Below are 25890 nucleotides of genomic sequence, written 5' to 3'. Positions count from 1 at the left end.
AAACATTAACATATAATGAGAACAAAGGAGGGTACCCTTAGAAGAGATCACAAAGTGTGGGCTGGGAAGGTGGCTCAGTGGTAGAGTGCTTGCCTTGCATGCCTGAGGCCCTGGGTTTGATTCCTCAGCACCACATAAGTAAAAATAAAAAGAAGCCAGAAGTGGCGCTGTGGCTCAAGTGGTAGAGCGCTAGCCTTGAGCTGAAGAGCTGAGGGACAGTGCCCAGGCCCAGAGTTCAGGCCCCAGGACCAAACCCCCTCCACCCCCCCAAAAAAGAAGAGGAACTCAAAGTGCAATGCCTATGCACATCTGATCATATAATATTTATCAAAATGAACTCAAGGAAATGGAAACAAAAGGCTTTTTTTCTTCATTGTTATTTTTATTTTCTTTTCTTCTTGTCTTGTTTATTCATTTATCTGTCTTTGGGTGGGTAAAGGGGGCACAGAAATGGAGGGACAAGGGGTGAACAAATGCAGCAGTGGTACTCTCTACTCACTAGACACTGTTAAAAATGAACTATACAACTTGTGGGTGGGATGGGAGGGAAAAACTGGGAGGAGCAAGGGAAGGAGTGGCATTGTCCAAAAAGAAATGTACTCATGACCCGGCATGTAATTGTAACCCCTCTGTATATCACCCTCATAATAACAATTTTAAAAAGAAAAAAGTTAAACCACAAACCAGAAGCTTTTTTTGTAGACCAGCAATGAGCAGATGGAGAGGGAAAGTAGGAGAACAATTCCATTCACAATAATCTAAAAAACAAACAACCTAGGAATGAAACTAACCAAGGGGGGAAAAGACCTCTATAATAAAAATTATAAAACTTTGAAGGAAGGAATGAGGTAGAAAGAGCTCCCATGTTTATGGATTGGCAGAATTAATATTGTGAAAATGGCCAAACTTCCAAGGGCAAGCTATAATACACATTAATTTAATTAATGCAAAAACCCAACAATCATATGGAACCACAAAAGGCCCTGAATAGCTAAGCCAATTCTGAACCAAAAGATGATAGATAGATAGACAGACAGACAGACAGACAGATAGACAGACAGAGATAGCTAAAAGTGAAGTAGATTAAGAACTGTAAGAAAAGACTTCAAATGTAAAATGGTTTTAAATAAGTCATTAAATGACAGATGACTTTAATTTTTTGCATTTTTGTGTATTTCTAATTTTATCTGATATTTTATTTTTTATACTCAGAACAAAAAAATAAATATAATTTTAAACCTACCACAGCGACATGATATTCTTTCTGCTTTCTATAGTGAAATGTCAGGAAATGTATCCATCTGTCAAAATTATTAGTTTCTCTCTGGGTTCAGGGTACATGGAAGGTACTTGATATTCATTGACTGAACTTAGCAGCGAGCAGCCTGCAATTCATCAGTTTGACTGTCACCAGTAGTTCAATAAATCCATTGGAATCACTACAGAAGAATTTCTAATGGGATCATGGAAACAATTTGGCTGGTAGAAAACAAATGATTAAAAAGTCATTACATTATCTACACAGGCAGGAGAAGAATTGCCTAATTTAACCACGAAAGTCACTACAAAAGACCAAAATAATTACAGTCTAAGTGGATGCTCAAAATAAGAGAATCATTTGATTTTAATGATACCTTGAGAGAAAATTAGGAGTGCAGGCTGGCTTTGCCAGAATCGTGTAAAACAGCTCATTAGCACCCTCATTGGCCTCAATTGACGACACATTCCTCTCCCCGGCGCCCAGTCCCCCTCATGGGAGCCCCTACTCGTTAATTTCATTTTGGTGTCTGGGCCTAATGTCTTCAAATGCTGGAGGCTCAGTTAATGCAAGCCAGGGGACAGGTTTCCATGAGACTCATCTCCTTGTAAGTTCCTATAAGGCTCAGTCTGTAGCAGCATCTCACCCTGGGGTAGCCAAGAACCTGTGGACCGCCAGAGAAATGTGGAAATTTAGTCTATGAGGCATGTGGGCTGATGAACAATTACAACAACAGCAACAACAAATGAGTCTTGTAAGGGAAACAAGAGTGAGATTCCCCGCAGCATTTGAAGAGTGCTCTAAAATTTGCTTTTCCTTCCTAAAGGAGTCTACCATTTCCCAAGGAGTGCCTTCAAGTCTTGTATTTCTTAGCAAGGATGGATGCAACAAAATTATTGTTCATTTATTTATTTACATAACATTTGAGTTCTCACCACCGTCTGAGTTTGAAGACAGAGTCACTGCATTAAGAAGCAAACACTTTAATGTCGGAGTTAGAGTTTTTTCTGTTAAAGCAGGTGCTTGACATAGCACAACCAAATAGCTTCTTATAAGAAGCTATTTGAGGGCTGGGAAGATGGCTCAGTGGTAGAGCGCTTGCCTTGCATGCCTGAGGCCCTGGGTTCAATTCCTCAGCAACACATAAGCAAAATGAAAAAAGCCAGAAGTGGCGCTGTGGCTCAAGTGGTAGAGCGCTAGCCTTGAGCTGAAGAGCTGAGGGACAGCGCCCAAGCCCAGAGTTCAGGGCCCACGACCGGACCCAAAAAAAAAAAAGAAGCTATTTGAGTCTAAGCCATATCCTGTTATAAGAATAGTTGTTCTAGGGGCTAGAAATATGGCTCAAGTAGGAGAGTACCAGCTGAGTAAGATTTTTTTTCTGACATGTTTCTGCTTTGACCATATGTCCTGGTTTGGGTTGCTTGTTCTGATAAACTTGTAAATAACCCCTTTCAAATTAGCCAATTGTGAGGCTAAGTTCTGACCAATCATAGCAAAGGGCAGTAATGCCTAGGTATAAAATCTGGGTGGACTGCCTGCCAAGCAGGCTTGCTTACTCTGCCTCCTGTCCCTGGCATGCCCTGCTGCAGAAGTAGAATCTGGCCTTACCAAGTTCCCTTTGAGTTGGTGTTCTTATTCCTGTGTGACATTCCAATATCCAGACATTTCCAACATCAGGAGGGAAGGCAGGTAATCCTGTACTTTGTGGAATAGCTGTGTGAAGAGGGTACTTTTTTCTTGCCTGAGCCATGGTGAAGAAAGATCCTGCCTTCTGCAGGGAACACCTTAAGTTCATTCTGAAAGACATCAGACAGGTGGAGAAAAAGGCAATGGGAGTGGCAACACACACACACACACACGCACACACGCACACACACACAAAATTAAAAATAAACCTAAGATTGCTGGTGCTTATTGTTAGAGTGTTGTTGTGTTTTTGTGAAAAACAGCTTTTTCGTCTAATGTTATAGTCAACTCATGTTACCCATGAAATTCTTCCATTGCATTCTTTTGAGTAGAAAGTCTTATACTTCAAAGGGTTTAATCTAGGGTTTTAGCCAAAGTAGAATTGTTTCACAATTTTTTTCTAACAACTAGGATTTTTATAATTGCAGTTAATTGAAGTAGAAAATAATAAACTTTTATAATAAATTCATTTTTTATGTATGGGGGGAGCAGAGTTGGGGTTTGAACTCAGGGCTGTGTACTGACCAGGCAGGAATTCTTCTAATGGCACCACAGCCCCAGCTTTTTGCATTAAGTATGTTTTAAATAGGGTCTCACATTTATTCCCAGAACTGCCTGGATCAACATCCAGAGAGATATTAGAATATCTCTCACATAGCTGGCACAAGCCAACACCCCAGCTTTTATTGGTTGAAATGTAGTGTTGAGAAGTGTTTTGCCTGAACAGGCTTTGAACCACAATCCTCCTGATCTCTGCTTCCCCAGTACTGAATGGCATGAAGCACCATCCACTGATTCTCCTGATTTGAAGATGCAAACCAAAGCCAGATTCTTCTGCTAATAGTACTGGAATTATTGCCACAGATGTTATTGTCCTCAAGCAATATTGATTGGCCAGGCTTGTTTAAAATAGAAATCAGACTGACATGGTAAATATTTTTTTCTGGAAAATAAGAGACGTAATCAGACTCTTTATTGGTCTGAAAAGATTTCTTACCTATAAATTAAAAGATGAATGTGCCAACTAAAGCAAATAGAATAAGCTTATAAAACAAGTATGATAAACACATTTCTATGAGTCAAAATAAAAGAAATCTCTCCTTTCAATCTGTTTTCCATTCTTTTTTAGAATTTTCAATTTTTATTTTAAAGGTGATATACAGAGAGGTCATAGTTACGTAAGTCAGATAAAGACTTTTTATTTTAGACAATGTCATCCCATCCCTCTCTCCCAGTTTTCTGTTTTCCATTCTTACCTCTTCCTTTTCCTCGCTGAATAATTCACTCCTAAAACCCCTACGAGGGAGAGACCCAGGTAGACTTCCACACCAGCAGTGGGAAGAGAAGGAAGCCTAAGTGTAGCAGCCTAAGCATTATGAAAAGGGGTCCATGCATAGAGAGGCATGAAGAGGCTGTCCAGATAAGGGTGGCCTGCAGTGATAATTGTGGCAAAACCAGAAGGTATTTTCACAGGAGGACACACCCTAGTCTAAGTAGGGCTAAGAGGGCATCATCGCATGAGGCGGCCCAGACAGGGTGGCAGAACCCATGTGAATGGTGAGCAAGCAGTACAGGTGGTTACAGAAGGGTAGTAGCCATCTTAGGAATAGGAATGAAGTGGATAAGAATGATCTACTGTGAACAGGGTGATGGGTGAAATAAACAAATTCACACACACACACACACACACACACAATGGAAGTCACCTTTCACTGGCAGAGAACAAAACTGCAAATGAGATTTTCAGATCTCAGCCTCCTGAGTAGCAAGGATCACAGGTATGAGCCACTGGCACCCAGCACAATAAATTTAATCTATAACAGAATACCTGGGAATATTAGGATTTCTGGCTACTCTCTCTACACCATGGGTGAGAAACTACCAACTGCCAAAACAATTCTTTTGGATCTCCTGAGAGCAGCTGGGCCTTTCTATTTAGTTCTCTGAGCTGTGCCCCAACACCCAACTGTGGAGCATAGGCCCATTTGTTATTAGTGATGGTTTCTCCAGGCTTGACAACTTATCCTGTGCTTAACTTAAAACACAAAGGGCTAGACACCTGTCTGTCAAGTTTCTTTGCCAGAATAATATGCTGAGATGCGTTCACCAGCTGACATCTGTAAGTGATGCATGTTCAGTGGTATCTTGTTTAGAAGCCAACATTTCTGAAGGACAATGGCAGATGGTTGGATCCAAGATGCCAGGGAAAAGCAATTCTCTTTTGTCTCCATTGACCACATGTTTATTAATTATTTATTGGGACAAACTGAATGACGGTGTCTCCTCTAAAGGTATACATTGAAATCCAAACCAGTTTGATGGTGTTAGCAGGTGACACCTTGGGCAAATGACTAGGTCATAAAGGAGCCCTAAGGAATGGTATTAGTGCTCTTGCAATGAGGACCTAGAATATTTTCCTACCATTTTCCACCACTGAAGATAGCAAGAAAAGGGCCTTCTCTAAGCCAGATGTTAGTTCACAGCACATCTAATAGCACCTCAATCTATGACATTTATTATGATACAGATATTATGCTGAAAACAAAGGATAAAAAAGAAGCTATTTCCTCAAAAATGGCAGTATTTATTGAAAATTGTTAATGAAACAACTATATCATATATACATATGAACACAAATAATTCTGCTTATTTTTCTCAGTAAATTTTCATCAACTTAATGCACCTGTGTATCCAGCACACAAATCAGCAGTGCCCAGAAATCTCCTTGTTCCTTCTAACCCCAGCCAAAGTTAACAATTCCCATTATTTATTTATTTGGTATTTATATTTTTTAGGGTTTTTCTTTTGCCAGTACTGGGGCTTAAACTTTGGGCCTGGGTACTGCCCCTTCACTTTTGTGCTCAAGGCTAACCCCCTACCACTTCCATGTTTGTTTGGCATAGATAGATAGATAGATAGATAGATAGATAGATAGATAGATAGATAGATAGATAGATAGATAGATAGATAGATATAGTAAAGATACTGTACTGTTACATGAGTAAGATAATGAGTACATTTCCTCTTGAGTATTGTTACCCCGTCCTTTGTTTTCCCCTACCATCCTTTCCCTCCCCACCTCCCCAATTCCTCCCTCCCCCCACCCCCCCTACCCCAAGTTGTAAAGTTCGTTTTCAACATAGTGCCTTGTACATCTCATTGTTACAATAGGTCATCTTGTATCCTTGTTTCAGCATTTTGTTATTTCCCTTCCCCTCCCCAAATTAGAAAAATGTATATACAAGATGCAGGGTACCCGAATCAAGGCTTTTATTTTCTGGTTAATTGGAGATAAGAGTCTCAAGGACTTTCCTGCCAGTGCTGGCTTGGAACTGTGATCCTCAGATCTCAGCTTTCTGAGTAGCATGAGCCAAAGATGCCTGGTTATTCCCCCATCTTTCAATAAAGCATACATCTTCCAAACTGGCTAGCTTTTTAAGGCTATTCAACAGGGAAAACTAAGCAGTGGTTCATCTAGAACGCTGCTGCTGCTCCTAGGATACTGGATCCTACCATACCTGGGCAGTGCCCTGGGTGGCTATCTAGCTCTGCTTTCTGTAGTGCAGAGCTGCTACTTCACGGGTGGCAGTGGTCTTTGTTCGGTGTGGACTTGGATGGTAAATTAAAAAACAAAATTAAACAAGGGGCCCTGGGGAAATCCAACTCCTTCCCTTTTTTGGATTAGATGAAACATTGTGGGACTCTCTGTGTGTCCATCTTCTGCTGAGATCTTGTGACACCCCTGAGTATGAGTAGTGTTTGAGCTGGGAAAACCTTAGAACTTTTGAGTCATTGGAGAAAACTGTGGAATGCTTCCCCACAAGCCTGAGGGCTGCCAAGTGAACATGCTGGTAGCTGTAATTTCTTCTCTTATTAATCCCTTCCTCACGCCATTTATCTTATCCTCCTGTTGGCCTGATCTTTCATTTGTCCTCTTTCCTCTTATTCTATTATTTCTATAAGAGTTTCACTCGGGTTTCATCAGTGATTATATAAAGAACAGAAGGACAGAAAGACAACACTTCCCTAGAAGAAAGGCAGGGGACTCATATTGGTGAAGTCGTCATAGGGCACATGCTTTTAAGCCAATGAAAACAAGAGACATATCTTGCAATACAGGAAATGTTTTGTATGACGTTTCCCTTTTAAGGAGAATATTGAGATAATGCTAGAGTAGATGAGTAACTTATGTCCATGGGGAGAAATAAGGTAAACATAAAAGTTCTGAAATATTACTTTTCATTTTTCAGAACCTATGAACTTCTGGTAGATCATCTCACCCAACATTCTCATGTTACACAGGACAAAGCACGCCCATTGATGCTGTTGGAGTAGTCGGTGGCAGGAACTCACACCTTTAGTCACCCTAAATACAATATACTTTGTCTTAGGGTTGTTCACTTAAATTGAAGGAACACTGACTTTACCCTAGGTGTCCTGCTTTAGAGTGACAAGCTCTAGTAAGTTGAGAAATTAAGAATCACAGTATTGGGGCTAGGAAGGTGGCTCAGTAGTAGAGTGCTTGCTTTGCATGCATGAGGCCCTGGATTCGATTCCTCAGTACCATATAAGCAGAAAAAACCAGAAGTAGTGCTGTGGCTCAAGTGGTAGAGTGCTAGCCTTTAGCTGAAGAGCTGAGGGACAGTGCCCAGGCCCAGAGTTCAAGCCCTACAACCGACAAAAAAACAAAAGAATCAGTATTATTTGCAAAGTTACCCATCAGAATTTATTACAGCCTTCTGAAAGCACAATACAAAGGAAACCATCCCTTTACTACCTCAAATTAAGCGGGGGGTGCACATTTAGGGAGGTTTCCCTAACTTACTTGTTTTGGAAGTGTTGAAACTTCTCTGAGGAATGCAATCTTTTTTGTCTTCTTGTGGTTTGTTTGATATTCATTACCCTCTTTCATCCCGTTATCCCTTTCTCTCCCTCCTCCCACTCTGCCCTCCCACCCCACCCTAGTCCCACGTCAAGTGGGAAGGATCTTAAAGGGAAATATCACAGTCACCACGGACTTATCATCATCCCTCAGATTGATCCCACATGCTGCCTCCACTGATGGAGGCTGAGGCCAGCACTGTAGGCACTCTACACCGATGACACGGAGCAGGCCTCCTTTTGCTCTTCATTTCCCATCTCTGAGATAAGTTCAGCCTGCCAGACTCAAGAATTTCCACTCTCCTAGCTTCCAGACAACTTCCAGCCACGCCCTTTCTATTTCCTCAACTACTTTCAAGAGCAACAAAATTCAGGGGTTTGAAGAATCTTAAAAATGTATTTCATCTAGTCCTGCACTTGCAGAATTCATGCTTAGATTTACCTTGAGCTCGTGCCTAGTCTTACTCAGGCACTTATTCCTTTTGTATCTATAAATTGTATTTAAGGATTAAAAATATTTGGGGGCTAGTGTGTTTCCAGGATGGAAGAAATCCGACTCTAATAACAGCTCCAATACGAATTTGTCATTTGTTTCCAATATGTTTGAAGAGGTGTCTCAGTTCTTACCACTCCAAGCTGGCCTCTTGGAACCTCAGTGAGACTTTCCAAGTGCTTCTGCCATGAGCCATGTGTTGATCTGGAGCCTGAATATGCTGTGCTACAGCGGAGGGCAGGGGGCACAGAAGAGGGAAGTGCAGGATGTGTTGGTCTAGGATGGATGGATAGCTGCACCTCACCATTCTAACACGATCCTTTCAGCATGGATTTCTGAAACAATCTCATCCTCAGTATTTGCTCAGGGAAGACTTCAAGTTTGTTTCATCTAAAGGAAGAAGTTGCTTATTGTTTGGTTTCTTTCCATGATGTTCATTGTTTAAAAGACTGTGTAGAGAAGCCAGCAAATCCTTCCTAAAAAAAAGATTTGTCTGGTTCTTCTAATTGCTTTCTCAGTTACTGGGGTATCAGGGCAGGTCTTACCCAACTGCCACACTACTGAAGAGCCAGCCAGCAGCGGATATGAAAAGAGGAGAGAGAAAGACACAAAAAAGCATTCTGCTCTGATAAACTGCTCAGTGGCATTCAAGGAGGAAAAAGGCACATAACTCAGAATGCAAACTTAATGTGTGCACAGCAAGAAACAGACTCCCCACGGAGGGCCCTTGCACCCTTGTTCTATTACAAAGATGCAAAGCTCAGTCATACACTAAGCTTACGAGCTAGTGGAGCCCAGGCCATCCTGCAGGAAGATAAACACTCTTGCCCTATAAAATTCAGTTATGAAAAGTATTTATCATGTATCTGATGGATTTGCCACATGTCAAGACTTACTTTCATTTCATGAATTCTTTTTCAACACATACATACACACACACACACAGTTGTTGGGATGGGAAAATGTCTGTTAACAATTTTAACATATGTAAGATTGCCCAAGAGGTGTATCATGTTTAGATGGTTTCAGAATTTCATTAATCCACCTTGCAGGAATGTGATATTTTACAGATTGTACTTGTATACAATACAAAGACAACTAATTTTTAACAGACAGAGCAGCTTCTCATTTACCAACATGCTCCTCACACTTCCTTAGTTGTTCAGACACACAGAAGTAATTTCATATATACTCAGTATATACTTAGTTTCTGGCTTCTTGTCCCCTTCGAAAATAGGCTTTCCTTGAATTAAGTTTACAAGAGATAAGATTTGGACAAAATATTTTAATTGCTTGGGCAGGAGTGCCTCCTGTTTTGTTTCTCCTTATTAGATTTGGAGAAAAAAAAAACTCTTCCAATTTAAAGATATAAAGTATCTCTCATGAGTTGATGCGTCTCTGTGGGGCACATCAGACAAGTTCCTGCAATGAATTTCCAGGATGACCATTTACAGCTGCCTGTATTAAAACAAGAGTGCTATTCTTTTAGACAAAAACATCTGTCCCCCATGAACCTCTGTGCATTTGAGCTAAGCTCCATGATTATGCCTGAAAAGCTGTTTCTCTTTCCGAACATAATCTGCCAATGCCTTATTGAATTGGTGGTCATCACTACCTCTGACGTGACTGATTGACACTCTGCCAAGAAAGCATGCAATGATCTAAATGTAAACTAAATGTTTCATCTCAACTCAGGACTAAGTGCGACCACTGTCAAGAAGCTGGAAATGCAAAAGGGAGGTTAAATCAGCACCTTGTCACTGGGTAGAATAATTCTCACAAGAAGTTTCAATAAAATTTTAAATTGGAATAATTACTGATTATCTCTAACACCAAAATCAAAAGAAAAAAAAAACCTTAAACACATCTTGGGGTTTTCTTTTGTTTTTGTTTTCCTTTTTTTTTTTTTTGTCAATGTGGAGCTTGAACTTAGGGTCTGAATGCTCTCCCTGAGCCTCTTTGTACTCAAAGATAGTGCTCTATCACTTGAGCCACAGCATCATTTCCAGTTTTTGAGTGGTTAATTGGAGATAAGAGTCTCACAGGGACTTTCTGGCCCAGATGGCTTCAAACTGTGATCCTCAGATCTCCGCCTCCTGAGTAGCTAGGGTTACAGGTGTGAGCCACCCGTGCCCAGATACATCTTGGTTTTTAAATTTTACTTTCAAATTAAATTTAATTAATTTTAACTTCAAAAGGAAGAACTATTTTAAAAAAACAATAATTAAGCTGACCACTGATGGTTCATGCCTATAATTCTAGTTCCTTAAGAGACTGAGATCTGAGGATTGAGATTTGAAGCCAGCTCAGGCAGGAAAATCCATGAGACTCTCCAATTAACTACAAAAAGTAAAAAAAAAAAAAAAAATGAGCCTGTGGCTCAAGTGGTAGAATGTCAATTTTGAGGGGAAAAAAAGATAAAGGTAATGCCCAGGTCCTGATTTCAATCCCTATTACCAGCATAACAACAGCAATAATAATAATAGCAGAGCTGAGCTTGTAGCTCAGCAGTAGATAGATGGCCTGGCATTTGCAATACCTTAAGTTTGATCTCTAGCAATCCAGCAACAACAAAAACCCTATATACTATTGGGGCAGCCTTGCCACTTTCCTAAGCTCTCCCTAGTGGGGCCCTATGAGTCTTCTGTCTTACCCCATTCTAAGCAAACTGGTCTTAGCAATTGCTCTGACTTGTAGTTGAAACTATAAAAATAGATTCACCCATATATCCATAGGGCAAGCTCGAACACTGCCTCCAAACCTTCGCTTTCCCTTGCTTTCTAAAAAGCTCTTACCATAATTAAAATGTCCAATGCTCTTCCAGCCCCATACTTCCCATTGCACATGCCCTAACCTTTTCCGTTAAGATTTATGGTCTTCTAACATGCTATATGATTTCTTTATTTAGTACCTGTATTTTTCCTTTTCTTTTTCTCCCACTAGAATGGAAACTTCAGAAATGCAGGAATGTTGGTTTATTTGGGTAACTGATAGGTCTTGAGTGCATATAATAGTACTTAGAACATTGTACGGGTTCCATGTTTGTTGAATGCATAAGAAAATAGCTTAAAGAAGTAAAAGGCCATGTGAAGGACACTCATAGAAGAAGGGAGAACACCTCTTAGAAGCTATCTTCTAACATAAAACAGAAGCCTTGCTCTTGCAGTAAAAAGAAGGGAGCAAGGCAGATGTTACCATGGAAATCCCTGGCTTTTCTTCAAGGTGGATCCCCCCCCCTCCAAGAGGATGTAGAAAGCCAAAAAAAAGTCTTAAGGAGATCCAGGACAATTCCAAGAGTCCCTTCATCATGTACATACTTCTTAAGCTTCTGTACATCTGAAGAAGGGGGAGAAAGGGAGAGGACAAAATAATGCAAGGATCCGAAAGAAACTAAGATAGGTCAAAAGGAGATAGTACAAACTCATCTGAATGAGTGAATTGCACTGATTGAAAATTGTGAAGTTGTTCCTATCAGTAAGAATAAATAAATAAGGCTTTATCATAAAAATAAGCTAATTCAGCTGTGTACTGGTGGCTCATATCGTAATCCTCGCTACTCCGGAGGTTAAGAACTGAGGATTGTGGTTCAAAATCCATGAGACTCTTATCTCCAATTAGCCAGCAACATGCCAGACTGAAGATGTAGCTTCAAGTGCTAGAGTGCCAGCCATGCGAAAGAAAGGCAAATGAGCTGCGGCTCTGAGTTCAGATCCCAGCACTTATATGAAAGAAAGAAAATGAGAAAGAAAGAGAGAGAGAGAAAGAAAGAAAGAAAGAAAGGAAGGAAGGAAGGAAGGAAGGAAGGAAGGAAGGAAGGAAGGAAGGAAGGAAGAAAGGAAGGAAGGAAGGAAGAAAGAAGGAAGGAAAGAAAAAGAGAGAGAAAGAAAGAAAGAGAGAGAGAGGGAAGGAGAGAGGGAGGGAGGGAAAGAAGGAAAGAAAGAAAAGAAATTCCATAGCCCATTATATATTTGTATGAAAATAGAGAAAAGCATAACAACAACATATACCACCTGTCAATGTCATCTCCACTGGGTGGGAAGGAAGAAAGTGGGAAAATTTTAGTTTTATATCTTTTTCATTTTTTTTTACTGATTACAATAGGCAAACATTACATTGATTGTAGATGGTTTTTAAAATGTGTACTATATTAAAAATTAGGTTATATTAGTAATTTCTCTAGAGATTAATTGCCACATGAGTCACCCTAAAAACTCATGTGTCTCTTTATAATGGTTGCGGTAATTCACACAATAGTCATTCCAAAGCTACCTGCTTGTGATAGCATCTAACCATGATAAAAGCTTCCAGTTAAAAAAATTTCCTTGGGGCTGGGAATGTGGTTTAGTGGTAGAATGCTTGCCTAGCATGCAGAAAGCCATGGGTCTGATTCCTCATTATGACATAAACAGAAAAAGCCAGAAGTGGTGCTATGACTCAAGTGGTAGAGCACTAGCCTTGAACAAAAGAAGCTCAGGGACAGTTGCCCATGCCCTGAATTCAAGCCCCAGGACTGGTTAAAAAAAAAAGTCCTTTTGGAAGGTTGTTACAACTGATGTAAGAGTTTGAGATCCAACAGGAGAAACACAACGCACCAGTCTTCATTATATTTGTGTATGTGCTTCCTGGGTGTGTTGGAACTTAGTGTTCCAAGCAGGAACTGGATTTTGCTTTGGGTTTTTTTTTTAATAACAACTTTTATAGGGAACAAATAAGGTTAGATCTAGGACAGGGTGATATTGTAAGAGAAAGGAGTAAAATCTCAGCCTTTCAATTGGCATTAAAGTGACAAAACAATTGAGCCCTTCCAATATTATGGAGCACAGTGATAGATACTGATAATGCACAAGGATAAAGACGCAATTTCTGCCAGCCAGGAACTTGCAAGGTTCAGGGTGAACAAGTCATTCATTTGTCATTGGTCAGCTCCCTTTTTCATCCTCATTAGCAGCCATACCAAATCTTTACCAATCAAACTTGCTCAACTACCTGCCTTCTCCTGTTTTAGCAAATAGGCTGACTTGGCACTTAGTAAGGAAAATGAATAATCAGGGATGAATCCTGTCAACACTTGATCTCCATAAACTACAAGCACCTCCATCTACCCATTCTGTTGTGTTTTCTCCAGTCTCACTCTTCCTGCACCTAGATCTCAATCCTTTAATCATCTCCCACCCTCTCCTAGAGGGAGAGGATGTCCTTTCTGTTTTCCTTTATTAGTTCAATGTCTACAGTGTATAAGTAGGCTCAAGTTAATTCTCTCCTAAAATCATCCTCCCTAAAACTTACATAATCTGCCTTTTTCTTTTCTTCCCTTTACATTAGTTAATAGGAGCTAGGCTGGATCATAGTAATATAACCACACACACACACACACACACACCAAATTCAGTGACCTACTATAAAAAGTAAGTTCTTGCCAATCCCACCTAAGCTTCTTTTGCATGTGCACCCTCATTAAGGGCCCCGAGCTAATGCTGGCTCTGCCACTGGAACATCTATAATAGCATGGCATAGACTGGGAAAATATACAGCAGTTCTTAAATGCTTGAGTGTAATGTTTCTGAAGTCACATGGCCCCAAGTTAAAAAAAAAAAAAAAGAGAAATCCAAGTTTCCAAGAAGTCAAGTGGCTTGCCTATGAGAATCTCTTCATTATGGAATGGGATTATTTCTGAACTCAGATGGCTTGCTTTCAAACACCAGAGTGAAAAATAAGTCTGTAGTTTAACTATTTCATGATGCCAATCACAGATTTGAATTTTCAATTGGTTTAACAGGTTTGCTATCACTTGAGTGAACCAGGCAGGAATATACAGCACTAATAGCATTAGATAAAAAAAAAAATCCATGAATCTGAGGAAGCTACTGGTTTTTAAAACTTTTTTCTTGTTATTATAAAGGTGATATACAAAGGGGCTACAGTTACATAAGTCAGGTAAAGAGTGTATTTCTTTGATAATGCAATCCCTCCTCTTACTCTCTCCATTTTTCCCTTCCATCCCCACCCACAAGTTGTATAGTTCATATTCAACATAGTGTCTAGTGTGTACTACTGCTGCATTTGTTCATCTTTGTCCCTCCAGATGCTACTGTTTTTATGGCCTTCTTTGATCCAGTTCATCTATTACTACACATTAGCAGTACAATGAATAACAGAGATAGTAGTAGAAGACCAGTTCTTAGCATATGATGTTTGGGAAAGGAAGAAAACCCTGAAATAAGTAAAGAAGAGAGAGAAGGAAGGAAGGAAGGAAGAAAAAAGTAAAAGAGAAAGAAAGGGAAGGAGGGAGGGAGGGGAAAAGAAAGGGAGAGAAGGGAAGGAGGAGAAAAAGGAGAGAAAGAAGGCAAAGGGAGAAGGAAAAAGTTATTTAAGTCACCAAGACTCATTTCCAAAGTGACATGTCATGACTTATAAACTACCAACACTATATCCCACAAGCTTAAATGAAGAGACCCATTAGTATGCTCAGTTTATTATACTACCTTAAAGGGACATAAATTAAGCAGAATAGATGACCTTACAAAAGAATAATTAGATATAAAATAAAAACACAATCACTGAAACAAGATGCCCAGTCGCTATTTTAAAAATCTGAGCTGGATGTAGTTGTTGGAGCAAAGGAAATAAATTATGATGAAAAAATACTGGAAACTTTCACAAAGACTGTAAAAGAAAAGAAATAATATTAACAAGGAGTTGGGATAGAGAGTTCAGAATGAGAGGTATCAGCTTTCATCTGATACGAATCCTGGAATCAGCCCATCAATCAAACAACAATTTTTATTGACTATCCATTATATGCCAGACACTATCTTATTTTTACATCTATCCATGAACAAAACAGGGGGAATAAATCCCTGCCTTCTTGCAGCTTACATTCTTTTTATTTTTTTTATTTTTTGGGTCCAGTCATGGGGCCTGAACTCTGGGCCTGGGCGCTGTCCCTCAGCTCTTCAACTCAAGGCTAGTGCTCTACCACTTGAGCCACAGCGCCACTTCTGGCTTTTTTTCTTTTTGCTTATGTGGTGCGGAGGAATCGAACCCAGGGCCTCATGCATGCAAAGCAAGCGCTCTACCACTGAGCCACCTTCCCAGCCCCGCAGCTACATTCTTGCAGGAAGAGAAAGACAAGAATGCACCTAGTTCAATGACTACTAGATGTGAAAAAGACCCATGTGGGAAGCCATTGCTATAGAGACTTGAGAACACAAAGTGCACATGGCAGAATAATAAAAATGTTAAGTTCCCACAGACTTAAAGCAAAATTGATTGCTGCAATTCTAAAAATTAGTAGATAACAGAATTTGTTCAATTTGTCAAGAAAAACACATCTCAGCAAATATGCTTTTGCCAGCCAATTATTTGCAGGCCCTTCTCAAAGCCTGGCCAACAGGGACCGACTCACTCCAGTCAACACTCCTCTGAGTGTCAGCCAGTCAACAACAGTCTTGCCAAACAACAATTCTTCTTTGTGATGTCAACACACCAGGTTCCTACAAGTCTGTCCGTCTCAAGTTTCTTATTTTCCCAAATCTCAAGTCTCTATGTAAGTTCTAGAACTTTCTCTGCTCAGAGACACCATGCTTATCAGTAGTCTTCTTTGATTTACTTTGACAGAAAAGTGAGTGAAATTCATCCTCCAATCTCTCTGTGTGTCTCTCCCCACCCCCAAATACTCACTCTCTCTTTTTGTTATTGTAAAGATGATGTACAGAAGGGTCATAGTTATATAAGTAAGGTAATTAGTACGGTTCTTTTTGAATAGTGTCACCTCTTCCCTTGTCTTCTCCCAGTTTTTCCCTCCCATCTCTTCTTCCCTACAAGTTGTACAGCTCATTTTCAACATAGTGTCTAGTGCATATCATTGCTGCATTTGTTCATCCTTTGTCCCACCATTTCTGTGCTTCCCCTTACTCTCCCCAAAATAGATAAACTTACATATAAGACAAAATGTACAGAAATGAAAAACAACAACAAAGGAGGAAAAAAACAAGCAAGAAGCAAAGTAACATAAAACCTCTTGTTTCCATTTCTTGGAGTTTGTTTCTATAAACAACATTTTATATGATCATATGCACATAACTATTAAACCTTTGTGATCCTCTCCTAAGAATATTCTCATTTGGAAGATCTTCACTAGCCATACAATGGACAAGGGTCTCATATCTAAAATACACTTAGAACTCAAAAAAGTAGATCCTCCAACAACAAATCCTCAAAGAAACAACCTCCAGATTAATAAGTGGGCTACAGACTTAAAGAGAAACTTCTCTGAAGAGGAAATAAGGATGGCCAATAGACACATGAAGAAATGCTCAACTTCTCTAGCCATAAAAGAAGTGCAAATCAAAACAACATTGAGATTCCACCTCACTCCAGTTAGAATGGTTAGAATGGCTATAATCAAGAAATCTAATAACAACAAATGCTGGAAGGGATGTGGCCAGAAGGGAACCTTACTGCATTGTTGGTGGGAGTGTAAACTTGTTTAACCACTTTGGAAAGCAGTATGGAGGTTCCTCAAAAGACTCCACATAGGGGCTGGGAAGGTGGCTCAGTGATAGAGTGCTTGTCTTGCATGCATGCATGGTTTCTATTCCTCAGCACTACATAAGCAGAAAAAGCCGGAAGTGGCGCTGTGACTCAAGTGGTAGAGCACTAGCCTTGAGCTGAAGGCCTCAAGGACTCAAGAGGTGGACAGCGCCCAGGCATGGAGACTGATAAAAAAAAAAAAGACTCCACATAGAGCTCCCCTATGACCAGCAATCCCACTTTTTGGCATTTACCCAAAAGATTGCAAACAAGGCCATACTAAAGCTACCAGTGCAACTATGTTTATTGCAGCATTATTTACCATAGCTAAGATCTGGAACCAACCCAGATGCCCCTCAGTAGATGAATGGATCAAGAAAATGTGGTATATATACACAATGGAATTCTATGCCTCCATCAGAAAGAATGACATTGCCCCATTTGTTAGGAAATGGAAAGGCTTGGAAAAAATTATATTAAGTGAAGTTAGCCAGGCCCAAAGAAACATAGATCCCATGGTTTCCCTTATTTGCAATAACTAGAGTAAGTCTAAGACAAGCAGAAAGGGCAGAAGCTATGTATACATGATCATATAAAATGATATTAAGTGAAATGAACCCCAAGATAGGGACACAATAGGTTTTATCTTTCTTGCTATTGTTTTTCCCCTCCTCACCCAACCCTTGCTATTATTTTTAATGTAATTAAAATGTACGATGTGACTTTTTTTGTTTCTCTTGTATGTTCTTGCCCCATGGTATAACCCCTGTTTTCATTGTATTTGATTCTGGTTCCCTGCATCTTATATATACATTTTTCTAATTTGGGGAGGTGAAGGGGAAATAACAAAATGCTGAAACAAGGATACAGGTTGACCCATTGTAACAATGAGATGTACAAGACACTCTGTTGAAAATGAACTTTACAACCTGGTATGGGGGGAGTTGGGGAGTTAGGAGGGAAGGGATGGTAGGGGAAAAACAAAGGAGGAGGTAACAATGTTTGATAGTTACTCATGTAACTACAACCCCTCTTTACAGTATTTTTACAGTAAAAAAACATATTTAAAAAAAGAATATTCTCCTTTGGTCTCACTATGTGCATGTCTAGATATCTGTATAATTTGCTACATCCCAGTGTATTTTTTGTCTTTTACCATCTAGTGTGTTTACTTGTAGATATATAGGTACTTTCTAGTTACAGCAAATGAGAGAAATCATTCAACTATGTTTCTTTGGGTCTTGCTTACTTCACTTAATATAATTTCTTTCCAAGTCTTTCCATTTCCTTATGAATGGTACAATATTATTCTTTCTTATGAATGCATAGATTTCCATTGTGTATATACATTTTCTTGATCCATTTGTCTGCTGAGGAGCATCTGGGTTGATTCCATATCTTGGCTATGGTAAATAATACTGCAATGAATATGGTGTGCTGGTAGCTTTAATGTGGCCTTGTTTCACACACACACACACACACACACACACACACACACACACACACTTTGCAGAACAAGGGAGAATGGACACAACTCCAGGGCTCATAGCAACACAAGAGGGTAAGTATAAGAGTAGATCTTAAGAACAAAGGAGATATCGCAGTATCAGCTCCCGAGCCTGTGCTGCGGCCCTGGCCAATCAGTGTAGGAACCTTCTCAATAAAGTTGCTTCTTTAATAAAAAATAAAAAAGAACAAAGGAGATTTATAATACAGCAATAAATACAATAAGGGCATTATTTATGTTTCAAGGTAACAGAGCAGACACATTAAAAAATTTGAAGATACTAGGGCTTATTACTTCACATAGTTAAGGCCAGAGGATTAGAATTCAACTCAAGCAAGATGTGTTCCACCACATGGGCTAGCATGAGTTAGTTTTTATTGACCTAGCTTCAAGTCCACTAATTCTTTTCTTTGCTGCTTCAAGTTTATGAAGAAACCTATCAAAATATTTTTGTCATATATATTTTCTTTCCTCCAGTTGCCCTGGGTTTCTCCAGTGTCCTAAAAGCAACATTGTAGTGATTTAAGAATTTGTTTCACAGGGCAGATGGGAAGATATAGGCCTTTCGTCTGATGGCAGCTGTTCCTGAGAAGTGTACCATGAGTAAGTCTTTCTTAGAACTCTCATCATTACCCTCCCTGCCCCCAATCTTTTCACAGTACTTGGTGAGGTCCATGGAGAAGAGTGGCTGTGAATCCCCATGTTATCTGTAGCTCCTTGGTATTATTCATTCAGCTTTTTGTTAACAATGTTGGCAGTGGGATACATCCTTTGAAACAACTGCTAAAATTTCCTATCTCTATAAAGCATCTGTTTTTCCACAGATTTCATGAGTTAATTGTACCAGGGCCTCAGTGCTCTGATGGGTCAGTGAGAAATTGCCAATTTAAAAACTGGCATTTGTGTCATTGTGACAGAAGAATGATAGTCCTTCTAGCTTCCTATACCCTAAGCTGAATTCCAAAGTTCTAATTCACTATTCTTTAAGAGTTATATGATTCCAGGAAAGTCATTTAATCTTTTAGAAATAATGATAGAAACAGAATGCTAGAAAAAAATCTCTAATGTTTTTTCCAGGATACATGCACCATAGTTGCCATAAACCAAACAGAAACCACAGATCGATCCTGGCATCATTGCATCAACCAATTGTATAGAAAGTTTATGAGAACTTGAAGTTAAATTTGATACAATCATTTCTACCAACAGGATCACAATACGTTGTGCTTCCTAAGTAACCTTCTCTTTATTTGGCAGATTCAATAGAGAAAACTCATTTCTATTTGATGGATTCTGGTGCTCATTTTCTCCTTAGCTAATTGTCATCTCTAATACTTATTTTCTTTCATGATGAACTTTGTCATTCTTGGATGGCTCTACAACTCTCTTGTGTTTCCTTCTTTTCCATAATCTCTGGCAACTGAAGGAAAGTCTAGAGTTTTCTCTGCCACAAGTGTTCACAAATCTTGGTACTATTGCTCAGATTGTTGAAGGACTTATCTTGAGGGTACTTACAGGGAAGGCACAAAGTACAAAAGTTCCATGTAACTCTACCAACAACCTAGCCTCTCCAAGCCATCATCATAAAGAAAAGCCTAAGAGGTGATCTTTTCCGTTTATTCCAACTGGAACTAAAAGGGTTTTAGTCCACAAGCCAGGCTAGTCTGAAAACAGCCTTGCACAGTTGATGATTGCATGGGAATATGCACATGGCATTGATGAATCCTTGGTCTGGCTCTTACAATTGATTGCTGGATTTAACAGGCCAGAGTTGGCTACTACATAGAAGCAGGATCCTGAGCTCTGGAGAGCTTCACCTCATGCCTGTCCAACTTCCCCTTCACTGTTTATTTTTATGTCTTACTCAAGCCCCTTCTCTTTTATAATTGATGACTTTCCAGGCTTAATGTTCAGCCAAAGGAATTAACAGATAACCCAAGGCAATGATTTCATTGCTATGGACTCAAAAGTACTGCCATTACGCTGGATAAAATGGAATTTTATGACCTCTCCTTTCTAGATTCCATCCCAACACAGTATGAAGTCCAGTGGTTGTTAGATGGCAGGAAGTTGCCTGGGCTCAGGACATTGAGAGGATGACTGCTTGTTGGAAGAGTTTTGCTACCTGGAGAAACATTTTCCTTCTAAAGAGAACTTTTGTGATGATACATTTTATCAAATGTTTGACATTCAACTGGTCTGGCTTTTCTACCCAATCAGTTGGATATATGCTGAAACAGTATTTCCTTTCTTTTGATTTACATAACATTTAAGATTGATAAATTTCAAAAGCTAGGCTCCGGTCGCTCACTCCTGTAATCCTAGCTACTCAGGAGGCTGAGATCTGAGGATCACGGTTTATCTCCAATAAACCACTAGAAAACTGGAAGTGGTGCTGTGGCTCAAGCAGTAGAGTGCTTGTCTTGAGCTGATGAGCTGAGGGATAGTGCCCAGGCCCAGAGTTCAAACTCCATGACCAACAACAACAAAAAGATTTGTAAGTTTCCTGAACCAAAACTTTGTGACCTATTTAAACTTTTTTTCTACACTATTTCATACCACTCAACTTCCACTCTTCTTTCTTCCCAAATTTTGATCTGGAAAGCTAAAAAAAAAAAAAATGGTAGCTTTCTAAGATGAAGTCACACACACACACACACACACACACACACACAATACCTTAAAATTTTTATAGAGGTCGACAAGTCATTGAAAACTCAATCAGCTTCATTTCAACTTTAGATGTGGGAAGTAAATATCCTTTCACAAGACCTTCTAAATGCAGTCTCTTTATACATAGGCTTGTGGAGCAGCTAGAGAGATTGGGAGTACAATTTCTTTTCTTTGTACACTATCCAGCCTCGGGCAATGTGTCACAGCAACAGAAAACAGACAAAAACACACTCCACATCCTTTCCATTTCCCTCCTCCTTTAAGTCTACAAGAATCGATTATTATGACCAAAAATCCTTAACTGATAAACCCTTATCAACCCAAACACTGTGCAGACCTCTACATCTCACAGGAGTGCCAGCTCCATTCTTTGAATTCAAAGTTTCTCATAATGAATTAAAATATAATTTTTCCATTGTTTTCTACTTTAAAAATCCCATATATAGGGCTGGGAAGGTGACTCAGTGGTAGAACGCTTGCCTTGCATGCTCAAGGCCCTGGGTTCGATTCCTCAGCACCACTTAAGCAAAAAGAAAAAAAAGCCGGAAGTGGCGCTGTGGCTCAAGTGGTAGAGCGCTAGCCTTGAGCTGAAGAGCTGAGGGACAGCGCCTAGGCCCAGAGTTCAGGCCCCATGACCGGACCCCCCCCCAAAAAAAAAAAATCCCATATATAAACCCAGGCCATTCCTTCCAAGAAGCTTAAGAATCCAGCCTTCTCACCTTCCCAGTTTACCTACTAGTACCCTATAATATGTTCTCTGCTTTCCACATGTACACTTCCCTCTTGTCTGATTATTCTGAACACATCGATATTTCTAACCAAGTTCAATGTCAGGTACTAGGAAAAACCTATCAAAATCATAATCTGCACCAACTTCTCTCTCTCTCTCTCTCTCTCTCTCTTTCTCTCTCTCTCTTCTCTAAACTTCTGTAGCAATCTAAAAGTATATGACTCAAATTTGACTTCTATTAATACTTGTGTTAGGTATCTTCTTATTATTGTGACAAGATACCTGACATAAACAACTTAAGGGAAGACGAGTTTATTTTGCTCATGGTTTCAGAGAGTTCATCCACCATAGTGGGGAAAGGGTAATGGAGCAGAACTTCAACTCATGGAAGCCCAGAAGCAGACAGAAGACCGAAAAGGACCAGCACAAAATATCACCTTCAAAGACACACCTCCAATCACCTATCTCCTTCAATCACCACCTTCCACATTTTCCATCACTTCCCAATATTCTATTCAACCATTCATGAGGTCAGAGCCTTCATGATCTAATTGGAACTGGAACTGCCCTCAGAAACTCACTCAGCAGTGTGCTTTACTGATCTCCCAGGTATCTCTCAAGCCAATCCAGTTGGCAATCAAGCTTAACCATCATGAGTCTTTCCCTTGCAATAGTCCCATGGAGCTTTAAAAACTACTAACTGGAGTCTGAACACCCCTCCCTCACCCCCAGAGTATCTGATTTAATTTATTTCCATGTAGACATCAGTGTTTTTAAAAACCCTGTCAAAGTTGAATAACAACAATATAGGTTGGAAGGAACTCGAAGGGAAAAGTATTGCAGCCAAAGAAAAGAAAACATAGAATGAGATTGAGGCAAGAAGCAATCTGTAGAGTTCTGAGAATGAGAAGTGTCACCAGGACAATTGGGGCTCAAAAGGTTAGGGAGAGACCTGCAATGAAACTACCCATAGGAGCATGCAACTTTCCGAGAACTGCACTGCGACTTAACACTACCTACCCAGCCTTCTTTCCTACCCTCTCTCCTTCACAAGGGCCAGAGCAGCATTGCTGTCAAGCTTTTCTCCATAACTTTCCCTTCCTTCTCTTTTCCACTCAATAAAACTCCAACATATATAACCCTGTTCTAGCACGTGCTTCTCAGAGAACCTAAGAAAGCATAATTAATAAACTTACTCTCCTTCTCCTACTGGAAAGATCACACTCCCTGCTGTGTGATCTTTGGATTAGAGAAACATCACAGATAGGAGACAAAACCAATAGGAGACAATAACCAATGGAGTTAGGGGTGACTTGAATCAGGGAGGCATACGTTAAGTACAATAGACAACAGATTTGATGAGTGATTTCAAGCTTCAGATCCCATCTGTTGCTTGAGATGGAGCTTCTTATGTGCTACTAAGGTTTCATTGCAATCCTAAAGAAACAGAGAATATGTATGCAGGACTTCCATCTCTTCAGGTAAACCAAGTTGGGAAAAGCAGGTACTGAGATTGTAGGATATGAAGTGGTTTTCTCAGTTAATTTTAAAACATTGTATAATTTGGATCATGAGTGAAGTTTTAGCAGCATGAGATTCTCCAATGGCAGAGAGTAGGGCATTGCTATTGGTACCGCTATAATCATGGAAGGGTCAGAATTTCTACTGCTCATGACATTTTAAGAGCTATAAAACTTACAACAGCTGAAACATGGCATGCACAGTTGGCCACAAACATTTTTAAAATTTCCAGCAAAGATTCAACACTCAGTCTTAAAAAACAAGACTGGAAATGTAAGTAGTATTTGTTTAGCATCCATTTAACCTAAAAGGGCTAACCTTTATTGTACCATCAATTTGATGAGTGAAAATCTTCATGTAAAGAAATAAGGGTTTTCTATTGACATTCTGCAAATGAGTCGCAAAAAATAAAGTGTATATGTTGAGCTTTGCAAAAACCCACTTTCTGCTCACTCCAAGGTCTCAAAGGAAAGAATTAAAGGATCTTTTACAAGGATCTTTATTTTATTTCTGGGGGGAAATAATTCCTCATGATCTCTGAACCTTAAAGATAATAGGATCTAGGACCAGTGGCTCACACTTGCAATCCTAGCTACTCAGGAGGCTAAGATCTGAGGATTAAGGTTCAAAGCCAGCCTGGGCAAGAAAGTTCATGAAACTCTAATCTCTAATTACCACCAAAAAGTCCCAAGTAGAGGTGTGGGTCAAGTGGTAGAGCATCGGCCTTGAGCAAAAAGAAAAAAATCTAAGAGACAGTGCCTAGATCTTGAGTTACACACACACACACACACACACACACACACACACACACACACACACTAATGGAGACACTAAATAACATGCAATGTTCCATCCTAATGATTTGTTTTTATTCCCATCGGAGTGGTCTTAAAAATGAAAAATGAGCCCACTATTCCAGTCCTGTTCCTACACACCTGTAGCTGACGTCTTAAGTGATATCATTGCACTTGAGCAGGTAGCAAATAAATTTCAAATCTCATTTGCTCCTGGAGCAGAAAGCTGTTTGACAGCAGATTTCAGTGGTACCTTGATGGTGCAGGCAGCAGAACCTCCCAGACTCTGGGCACTAGAGCCAAAGACTCTGGAGCAAGTGGTGGGAGTGTAGGGAGGTCTACAGAGGGTGATCTGCCCCTGCCAATAAAGTGTTCGTTATTTCCTTTAACACCTTGAGACCACCTGCAGGCATAAAGGTTAGTGGGCACAGCCTGAGGCCTGGAGATTCTTTTTCAAAAGGTGCTTCCTACATGAGTTATGGGACAATAAGAAAATCATTTGTTGGTTTATAAGTCAGCTGACATGGCCTTTGATCATTCAGATGAGACAGTTCTGCCTGCAAGCGATCCATCTTTCTTTTCATTTTTTTTTTGTTGTTGTTCCAAAGACTAACACCAACAGATACAAATCAAAGGAGGTGTTCTTTCAATAAAGGAAATTCCAGAAAGGATGCTGAGCCTTAATTAAAATATAACCCTTTTGTTTCAAGGGCTCTTCTTTCCCTTGAAAAAAAAAAAGGAAATGTATTCTCTGAAGAAGCATGTGCCCTGGCTGGTGAGAGAGAGTTCCTCAACAAGTAAGGATCTGTCTGTATTCAGGGCACATCTTGGGGAAGCCTTGAAGGGAATCGTGCCTGGAGTCCCATCGGACTTAATCATCACACTCCTTCATCACAACATAATGAGTGTTATTACTTCCTCATGTGGCCTGTGGGCTTTGTTAATTAAAGAATGGAAAGGTAAGTAGTTCCAACCTTTTGCTTTTAATTAATCAAACGATGTGTTTTCCATCTTTGAGTTGCTGGGCAGCAAGCAAAGTATGAAGTATGCCTTCCAATATCCAGAAGAGTTCAGAGAAAACCCTCAGATGCTGTTTGGAGGCAGCATAGAAGCCATGGTACAATACTGGCTGGTTGCCGGGCGCTGGTGGCTCACGCCTGTAATCCTAGCTACTCAGGAGGCTGAGATCTGAGGATCGCGGTTCAAAGCCAGCCCAGGCAGGAAAAACGGGAAAACCCTAACTCCAATAAACCACCAGAAAACCGGAAGTGGTGCTGTAGCTCAAGTGGTAGAGCGCTCGCCTTGAGCTGAAGAGCTGAGGGACAGCGCCCAGGCCCAGAGTTCAAGCCCCACGACCGACAAAAAAAAAAAAAAAAGACTGGCTGGCTGTCCTTTGCTTCTTCTTTCTAAATTTAAAATCAGTTATAGGGGCAAGACTGTTGCCTACAATGTAACGGTATTGGCCGAAAAAAAAAAAAAGCTGTTCTGTGCGATCTTATCAGTATAAATAAAATCTTCTTCAAGATCCACAGCTAGCATCAGGGCTATTATTCATAGGTGACCAGGAGGTATCCAACACCAGGCCAGAAGTAGCACTGATATTTGCTAAGGGTTCCTCAGGACAAAATTTGGACTCCATGTCACATGATGCCGCCTTCACTTGACTTAGGAAAACTTCTGGCATGAGGATCATTTTCTCACCTTAGAATAGTCTCTGCATTTTGGGCTGGGAAGGTGGCTCAGTGGTAGAGCGCTTGCCTTGCATGCATGAGGCCCTGGGTTTGATTCCTCAACACCACATAAGCAAAAAGAAAA

Source organism: Dipodomys ordii, unplaced genomic scaffold (assembly GCF_000151885.1).
Source record: "Dipodomys ordii isolate 6190 unplaced genomic scaffold, Dord_2.0 Scaffold3, whole genome shotgun sequence".
NCBI lineage: Eukaryota > Metazoa > Chordata > Mammalia > Rodentia > Heteromyidae > Dipodomys > Dipodomys ordii.
The sequence above is the reverse complement of the archived record's forward strand: the minus strand, read 5'-3'. Positions refer to the sequence as shown.